This window comes from Bemisia tabaci, chromosome 6 (assembly GCF_918797505.1).
Source record: "Bemisia tabaci chromosome 6, PGI_BMITA_v3".
In the NCBI taxonomy this organism is placed as follows: domain Eukaryota; kingdom Metazoa; phylum Arthropoda; class Insecta; order Hemiptera; family Aleyrodidae; genus Bemisia; species Bemisia tabaci.
In genome coordinates this window covers 21,773,918-21,783,777 of record NC_092798.1, presented here as the reverse complement: position 1 = coordinate 21,783,777, position 9,860 = coordinate 21,773,918, and the positions used below count along the sequence as shown (strand labels likewise).

At 37.4% G+C, this 9,860-nt stretch overlaps 1 long non-coding RNA gene across 1 annotated transcript; it reads left to right on the top strand.

The window, feature by feature from the left end:
- The first annotated feature begins 757 nt into the window (after positions 1–757).
- Positions 758–6,136, top strand: LOC140224790 (uncharacterized). The gene is made up of 2 exons (XR_011900035.1): positions 758–1,485; positions 5,728–6,136. It is a non-coding gene; the product is annotated as an uncharacterized lncRNA (long non-coding RNA).
- Positions 6,137–9,860: the final 3,724 nt, after the last annotated feature.

Below are 9,860 nucleotides of genomic sequence, written 5' to 3'. Positions count from 1 at the left end.
GAAAATCAATTAGTTAGCTATGTTTTTTTCATGTTTTTAGTTAATATCAGTGCACTAACCTTACAGGCCTTAACCATAAAGCATATCTAAGTTTTAAAAAACACGGCGCAGGGTATGCAACCATTTTATCATACACATGTTGCCATGTTGTTCTCAGCATGAGAAAAAAAAATCATAGGGCTACTAAATACTGAAAACGAAAAAAATCTGAAAAATTTTGCTTGTTTTATAAGTTTCTGAAAAAAATTAAAAAGAGAAAAATGAATACACCTTCAAAGTAAGCTTTTGTGATGCTAAATGGTAAAATATATGTTATAAGGATATCTGACCCCGCTCAGGCTTTCTAGGGGTACTCGTGAATTTTTTGATCTCTCATGCACATTTTTTTTTTCCCCCTTCAAAATCGTGTTCCTAGATGTTTTTGTAGAGCTATTTGTGAAGGACAAAAAATTTCGTGCATACCACGAGAAATGGCAAAGAGTTGAAACTCCCGTGGGGTCAATCTGACCCCACTCAGGCAGACTAGGGTTAATGATGTGAGCATTTCTTGTTTCAGCTCATAGCATTCGTTCGATAAATTGACCATATTTTTGATGACGTCACAGCACGTTTTGGTTTCAGGTACATTCACATGCCTTTAGGAAACCCTTTAGATTTCAGTGCCGGTCCACTGTGCGTCGATACATACGCCGAAAAAGTTCCATAAAGAAAATGATAAGAATAAACGCGAAGGGAGTGTCAACTCCCTGATGACCTGTGGGAAGACCGAGCTTTGTGGCGATTAGGCGTCGTAAAGCGCTAAAAAGCGCTATAAAAGCGACTCATATACATATATATAAACGCGAAGATTATTTTCTTACTTCCCAGTTTCAGTGGAACAGTTTCAGTGATCAAACTCTTCAACACCTAAGATATCAGCAGTAAAACGGTGAAATGAAGGCAAAAACGGTTATAATGTTGTGTTTAATAGCGCTAACTTTAATCTTGGGAGTTTCGTGTAACTGTGGTACTAATGAGGTGCAATTCAATCAAGATGGCAGGATTAACAATCGTGCTAAATGCAACTCAGCATGTTGGAAAAAACCCTGGTCACCCGGGATAAGATGCATTAGAGGGACGAGAGGTACCATATCTTACGCAACCGGCACGTGTGTATGTTGCTGCGAAGGTTATTGGCCACAGTTGAGAGACCCAAACAACGTATAAATGAAGTTTTTGACTGTTTTCAAAACCTTTTTACTCACTCGAAAGAATCTAGTGTTGTAGCAGATAGTATAGTGTAAAAAGAAGGTATCGTGCGTATGTTTCTGATTGATTTCGAATATAGTTGACGTTCTTTCTAATAATTTGAGCTTACGGAGAGTTAGAGCACCTTCAATCCCAACCATTCACACATAGATAATTTAAGGTCATAACCACAAGTACAAAATAACCAATATAAGGACAAGAAAATCCATAGCCAGTCGGAAGCTTCTAAAACAGTAGGTAAGTTTACGTTTGTATTTTTTCAGGGCGCCTCCAAAATTTACTCCTAATAATAAGTTAAGATAGAAATATTTAGTAAAAAGATTTTTATTTAACAAACTATTTGCAAAAAATATATGAAAAAAACACAAGACGCGGAATGCGATGTTTGACCAATAGCTCTTTTGTTTTGTAACTCATTATTTGTGATTAACAATGAATAGGTATTTGTGAAAATCATGAATTGCACTTCGAAGCATAGTGAGCTTGACAGATAATAAGTTCAGCGAGAAAGATTGGTTGAAACACGAATTTCGTAAGATCCAAACAAATAATTTGTAAAGTGAAATTTGCCTGAAGATTAAGTGAACTTTCTTTGATTAAAAATATTTCAATATTAAGAGAATTTTGTTTTTTAACATTCATATTGGGATTTTTCCCATCTCCAAATTCAATGTGTAGAAAATTTATTTCAAAAGTAAAGTATACCTGAGTGACAGTAAAACATTTAAAAAACACAGCATGAATATTTGGATATTGTTGAAAAAAGGTTTATTTTATTTTACTTTATTTTTAAACTATTTTTTACTTTTAATGTCGACTGCGTTCAAAGCTTTAATGTTTCGCTCATTTTTTTCAAAATTTTTGCTAACAATATTCGACAATTTTTTTTTCTTTTATTGTTCTTTCAGCATTCATTTTATCGAGCCTGCACAACGAGTTATACCCTAGAGTGGCGGTTCTGTCTCATGTCCCGCGAAACGCGACCGGCGTCATGGGCGCGCAAGGCACGCTGGGTACGGAGGGCCAAATTGGGAGGCTAACGATAATTCAGATAGGGAACTTGCATGTTAAATTTTGGCCTCCCGGCTGCCGAGGTTAGCCTCCCAGGCCGTTCCCTCGTTCCTCCAATACGTTACACACGTAGACCCAGTTCGCATTGCGCGCCCAGATCGGCTCGCTGAAGGAAGATGGACCGCCGCCACTCTAGGGGATATCTCGTTGAGCCTGCATGACATTTGAATCACAGATATTCTTTTTTCATGCCGAGAATAGAAAAGGCCAAATCTGGGCGCCGCACTGTGGATCGAAGGATAGGGCGGCGCGGACATAGGGTTATCGTGTGACTGTCAACCGCCATATGATACACAAATATATGTTTTCTACGGTAATTTTTCACGAGAAAGCTGAATATCATATTGAAAAGGCGTTAAAGTCAGCGGTTTGTAGGAAAAATTGATTTTTTTTTCCTCTTTGAAACCCTTCAAAAAATAGTAAATGCTCTAATAATTATTGCGATTAATTATTCTTTTATTTGTTTCTGCTGAGCTACAAATATTTTGTTTTCTTCTTTTATTTTGCTGTAAACTCAATGTGAATATTTTTAAACAAGCAATGCCCCCCCCCCCCCTTCCCCCGCTTCCAAAATTTACTAGCTGGATACGATGCGCGGTTAAGTGAGCTGTTCAGGTACAAAGCAAAACTTAATTAAAATAAAAAAGAGAGTTTATGACTCACAATGAAAACTGAGGGGGCAGAAATATTCCACTTATACAGGGTGCTCCAAGCACTGTTCCTTGACGAGCAGATCCAGAGCTTCCGGTAAAAGGAGTTTTGACTTTTTCTTCACCGTAATTTGGGGTCGGAGGCTCGAAATAATAGGATCTGAGGAGACCAACAAAAAATGCATGATGCCTTCATTTGCAGTTTCGAGCAGCTTGCAGCTTTGAGACGTACTATCATCTTGATTCAGTTATCAGTATCGCTGATTGATCGCTTATCGTAGCGAAGTAGGAACAAACGCAAATCTGAGGATATGGTGACCGCTCAAATCGTCGCTCCTCTGACGTAAAGGCGTATCTCAATTTCAACGTGAACCCCGTTTTAGACATAAGTTCATCTTTCTGGGGCTCATGCGGAAATAGAGATAGGTACGCCTTCACGTTAGAAGAGCGACGAATTGTAAAAAACTCAAACCAACAATCAAGTCGAACGATTTTTCATGAAAACCAGGGGCATCATTTCTGCAGAATTGTAGGAGGTTGAGAGTAACATTTGTTTAAAAGAATAAAAATTACTGAAAGGGAGGGGAGAGTAAAATTTTATAAAGTCAAAAATCCCTAAAATTGATGCATATATTGACCAAAATAGAAATCAAATTGCGCTACGATCAATTGACTTAGTGTTCCCTCCTTTTTTTCGATATAGAAAGAACAAGATTGTGGTGCAAGATGATATTATTGGCGTTGGAAGGGAGAGGGGGGGAGGGCATGACTAATTTATTCCGAAAGCCAATTCGAAACGGTGGTAAGTTATACCAACCCAATGGGAGCCTTCCAGCCTTCCTAGATGCAAAAAACTAGGACTTTTCATTTAAAATTCAAATATTGGTTTTTTCGAGGAGCGAGTTGTCATCACATTTATAGGCCTAACTTCTAAAAAGGCAAAAAAAGGCAAAACTTCTCAATTGATATTGGTTCCTAGGGATATAAGGAACATTCCTCTAGGTCGGTTTTCTTTGAAATGTTCTGAAACAATGTCGAAATCATTCACTGAATTTGGAAAACCGGGTTTTTTAGGGTACCATGTCTGTGCACTGATATTAGTATTAAAAATAAGGATGAAAAATATGGCAACGGGTGTTTCTCTCTCCCCATTGCATCAATAATAGAGGACAACCCCCAAAATTTGATACAAAAATGCAGGATAATTAAAATATAGGAGTAACGTCTAGGCTAAAAATGTACCCGAAATTCACCTCAATATGGACACGGTGTATCACACGTCCGTTACATCGCTTTAAATTTTTTTTCAGATGTAATATTGGTATTTTATGTTCGGCTAAAGAGTCTACTTTAAGAAAATGCCAAGAAACATTATGTCCCTTCACTTTCATTTTTGGGCCTATGTCCGACCTTTACCATTGGCTCGATCCACTGTGCGCCGCTATAGTGATTATTATTCTTTAAGTTCAGTGATAATGAGTTATAACAGTCCGATTCAGTTATCATATTACGGTGCGGAGTTCACTAAGGTCAAGTTCAATTTTATTTGGACAAGTCTGCCAAACTACAATACCTAAGACAGTCTTGAATTACAATTGAAAAATGAGACTCGTATTAAGGTGATTCGATGGACGCCATATTTTGTGTCAGAACGGCATGCGATATATCGCATCAATTGGTTCCATATTTTCAGCTTCTCGTCATTTTTCTCCAATTTTGAGATCTCAATTCTGTTGTCAGGAGACTAAAGCACTCACTTACCAATTTTAACAAAGAAATTCAACGTAATAAAGGCGTGGCTTTTTCAGAGAGAGAACATCGCATTCGATACTGATATCGAAACTGCACTCGAATGCGATATTTTCTCTCTAAAAAAAACCACGCCTTTATTACGTTGAATTTCTTTGTTAAAATTGGTAAGTGAGTGCTTTAGTCTCCTGACAACAGAATTGAGATCTCAAAATTGGAGAAAAATGACGAGTAGCTGAAAATATGGAACCAATTGATGCGATATATCGCATGCCGTTCTGACACAAAATATGGCGTCCATCGAATCACCTTAAGTCAATTCATCCGTCCAATTGATTTGTGGCCGCAAACATAATTCCTGACCAATCAGGAGTCGTGATGTACGAAGATCGGTCATTCATATCTCCGAAGAAAAATAAGAGAAACTGCAAACCATCGAATTTTGACTATAGTATCTAATTTAAACTAAAAAAGAAAAAAATTACGGTGACCCGACCTTCTCAGAAAATGTTGGTTCCTTTCTCATGAATGCCGTCCATTTGAGAACACAAAGTTTCACAAATTAGTCCGATAGAAGGCCGGTCTTGTCACCTCCAGTTGAGAAAAATTTTGAATGCTTTTTTTGAGAAAATTTAAGGGTTTAAGAAAAAAATTAAAAGTTGAGCAGAGATAAAAATGAAATACAGTCCTTTTGGAACGTTTTTGAAAAATTAAACTTTGTCAGGAAGAGCAAATAAAATTTATCTCAATCGGAGGTTGAATCTCAACGGGAGGTGACAAGACCGGCCCAGAAGCTAATATGATTAGTTAACGAATTGATTTGGCTTTACGCGATGTTTGGCAAATAGAAAAAAAATGTGACCCGCCACTCACCGGTATTAGTTCTTGATTTTTGAAACGTACATTTTTCTGGAGAGCGCGAAATCAGGCAAAACATTCAAAATTATTGTAGTTTTTTTCTCCTTTTCTTTTTTTTAGGACTCGCTAATTTATTTCCTTTCAATTTCAGATGTGAAAAAGTGCATCGAAAGAAAATCCCAGCCTTGCAAAAACAAAGTATCGGAACTACCACTTACTGGCTTACGCATGCACTTCTTGATAAAACTTTCTTTTCCTGCTTTCATTCTTTTGTGGAAATAATAATGCCGATGAGCTCAAATCTTCCACCTATAATTTGCCTTTCCTAAGGTTTCATTTTTTTTTCAAATTCTATATTAAGAGGCTAATTCAATATTTCGATTGTTATCCTCAAAAGCTGTCAGTGCTTGACTAGAAAGTGTCTTAATTTTATACCTACTGTTATCAGAATCATTCGATAGGAATAATTTATCCGCATCTTCTAATCTGATTACTTGACTAACTTTCCTTTATCCTTTATACTTTCTTTTATACTTTCTGAAATAAAATGTTTAATCCTTCTCTGATTTATTTAACTTTGAGAATCCTTGCTTTTCAATTGCAGTAATGTTTCAAAATTACTATAGTCATATTTTCGTCTTACAATGAGCGTATGATTTTGTGCTAGGTGGTCTGACTAATGGTCTGACTTTCTCCGTCGATTCGCGATAGATAATTGCAAGTTTTTGGGCTTGAATGAAAGAAGAGAGTCTAATCTACACACTGAAATCCTTGGATTTTGAAATTAAGTGTTCTAATTGTTAAAATTTACCGTCAACTGAGAGGATCGTCGGCGGACTGCGGAGATTTCTTGTGGGGAAACAGTACTTTCTCAACCACAACGCCATGCATTTTGACGATCAAAGGCTCAAAATATTCACAATACTCTAATCTACAGACTGAAATTTTCCGATTTTGAAATATAGGCTCAGATTTTTCAAAATTCAGCTTTCACCGCAGAAATTTGACGAAAACGGACATCGACGGTGGCGTCCCCTGGGCGGAGAAATTTTTAAACAAAAAAACTGAAGATCCACCTTAAGGGGGGCTGAACAGCATCAGCGATAATGCGCTAAGCATGGGATAATATTTCAGAAGTGTAATATTTGTACAATCAACTATAAGCTAAACCTCATATGAAATTATGCACTCGCGTTTTCAACGCTCTCTGTTGGCACAGCAGTGAACCACAAGTCGCGCCTCCCCTCCACTCCCGCACATTTCATCGAAGGCCTCGCGCGTCACCTGTCGCCACTCTGTCTGGTGCTATCTCGAATCCTTTGTACCGCGCCGCAATCGCTGAGGAATTTAAGGAAGCGCCAGGGACTAGAGAATTTGATTTCGTTTCCGAGGACTGATGTCTCTTATCTGCTTCCTACACTCCTGACCCAGTGACCACCCACGTCGATGTAGATAGGTTATCTGAATTTTCTCCACTCATACTAAATATCAATAGAAAATGTCAAAAATATATTTTGATTGAATAATTTCGTATTAGGCCTAACCTAATATGTAGAAAAACGCATAATGTAGCATGAGAAGTTCTTCCATTAGTTCAGATGAATTTTTGATACTTTTTAGGAGAAATGAGTTATCAATAGATTCCCACTGATTTTCAACGAGGAGTCCGAATCTGAGCTCGGATATTGGCTGTCAAGCGTTATGGTGTACCCGGGATATGAAATACGCAATGAGGACCGGTCATAATAAGTTGCTTCTGCCTCGTGCGAAAATCTCCATTGGTCTTTACTGTCATTTAGATTTACTGTAGGTAGGTAGGTAGGTACTACAGTTTTAAGCATACAATGTATTTTACGGAAAACCATTTCATTAAGACAATTGTAAACTCACAAAGGTGCTAATACAAAAGGGAAAACACAAAAGGAGGGAAAAAAGTGGGCAGTTCGCGGGTTTTTTAATTCCTTCCTTCATTTCAAATAAATCTGTGACTCTTTTCAGGAGAAATTAATTTTCAATTTTAATTTTTTCTCTATTTTCAAGCAGGCGCTATGACTAGTATTTCCGTAAAATTAGAATTTTACCATGCAAATTCTGGAAGAATCTCTGGCATGTGTTCCTTATGTATTTTTTAGTGCTGAATCTGAATGTTAATCTGAACTCTACTACCTTCGCTTTTTGCGGCTGAAGGCCGCCAGTAGGTATGAAATGTATCTTTTAGCACACACGTAAAATGAGCACAAAGTGCATTGTGCTCGTATTACGTGTGTGCTGAAAGATACATTTCATACCTACTGCCACCATATTTGAATAACGTTACAAAATCCCGTTTTAGGACGAAAAGTCGTTAATAACTGGACTGTATTTTGCAATTTGGAACTATAAATTCTGACCCGGTTTAAAAACAACATATGTGCCATTAGTTTTGCAATGCACATAAGTGATTTTTCAGATGAGCCAGAATTTATAGTTCCGAATTGCAAAATGCAGTCCAACTTGTCTCCTGTGCGTCGGACGGCAGAAAGTGTTTTACCAACATACGAAAAGGCGTTCAATTTTGCGTTAGAAACATGTGCCTGTGTTTTGATATAACGCGTGCACAAGAACTTATATCAGCGTCATCGAACGTAACGTACACTTCTTTATGTAAATCGTCATGGAGTATAAGAAAAAAACAAAGGAACAACGAAAAAAGAAAAGAGGCGCGATCAAGTATTCTTGCTGTGGACCTTCAGTTCAGAAGTAGGTCCTAAAATAAAAATGATATTTTTTCTGTGGCCGACATATTTAACATAAAAATAATATGCAACATCGTATACTCTCGAAAATCATTCTTTTTGCTGCAATAATTGTTCAAAAATGAACAGAGCTCCGCCGGATGAGTTTTTTCTTCTAGGTCGCAAAAAGAGTTTTTTACTTTCTTGTGCATGTTCCTCGGAAATTAAAAATTCTCTCTTCATTGACGGTTTTTTAAAAATATCTCCTTGAAATTATGGCTCTAATTGGAACTAGAGTTACAAAGTATTCATTTAACCTTTTTATATGCTAGAAAATTAGATCCGTAAAATAGCAAAAACATTTGCCAAACTTTCCACCACTAAAAAAGAACACTGGAAAAAAACACATTGGATCTAGAGACCAGACTCTTAGAAACATCGACAGGAAAAAATACCCTTGATTCAATCGGATTTTTGCTTAAATCAAGAACCAAGCCTCTTAATTTGAGCGGATTTCCTTTCGATTTAAGCAAAAATCTGATTGAATCAAGAGTATTTTTTCTTGTCAATGTTTTCAAGAGTCTGGACTCTAGATCCCATGTGTTTTTTTTTTTCCAGTGAACTTTCATGCGAACAGATTTCCATATCTCTGGTCTCAGTTGTAGCCAACAGTCATATTCACATGCCTGCAAAATTTCACGTTTGCACCTCTGGAAGTTTCTGAGAAAAATTCACCAGAAGTTGAACGGATTTGACATTATATTCAAATGAAACTTTCCTCTTGCTCAAAAGCTCCGACAAAGCTCTAATCATTGATCTGAACGAAACCGACGGACGCGTGGTCTTGGCGTCCTAATAGCTTTCGTGCGGTTTAGTAACTGAAGCAACACCCTGCCTCGCCGGGCCAGCAACCGGCTTGAAAAGTCACTCTAGTCGAAATTAATTACCGCTCAAGCTAGATTTGGTTCTAATTTTGTTCCAGCTTTGCTGCTCGCTCTGCCATATTTGTTCGTCATTTATATTCATGGAACAACTCAGAAACGTAACTTGAAGGGCTAGCGTTAAGGGGAGGGGGTGAGGGGGGGCTGTGATAATTTTGATTTGCTCTTCCTCCCATCGTAGAAAAAAAAATCTTACCTATGATTATTTGGAGTTGTTTCAAGAAATAATCATCGTTCTATTTTCTTCCACTTTTCTAAAAATTCATAATGTTGTTTCTTTAAAATTTTTATAACTAATGCAGTATGATGCAGTATTTATTAATTTGTCAGGGATTAATTTAATTGTTTAGCCCTTTATCCCTTCTCCTTCTACCTGCTTTTTGAAAAGCGGAGAGGGGCGGAAAAGTCGTCACTCCCAACCCCTGGACCCGCTACTACTTAGCTCCGTTTAGTCTATTAAAAAAGCAGCAAGTTATACGCGCACAAACTTGTACGGAGGAGTTTTACCATTGCGAAGAGATTTAGATATTACACACATAGACACACATATCCCCAAACATGTGAAGTGTTTCTACGATACCTAAGATTCTCTGGAATTTTTTTTTACTTTTTCGGTCGCCATGTTTTCT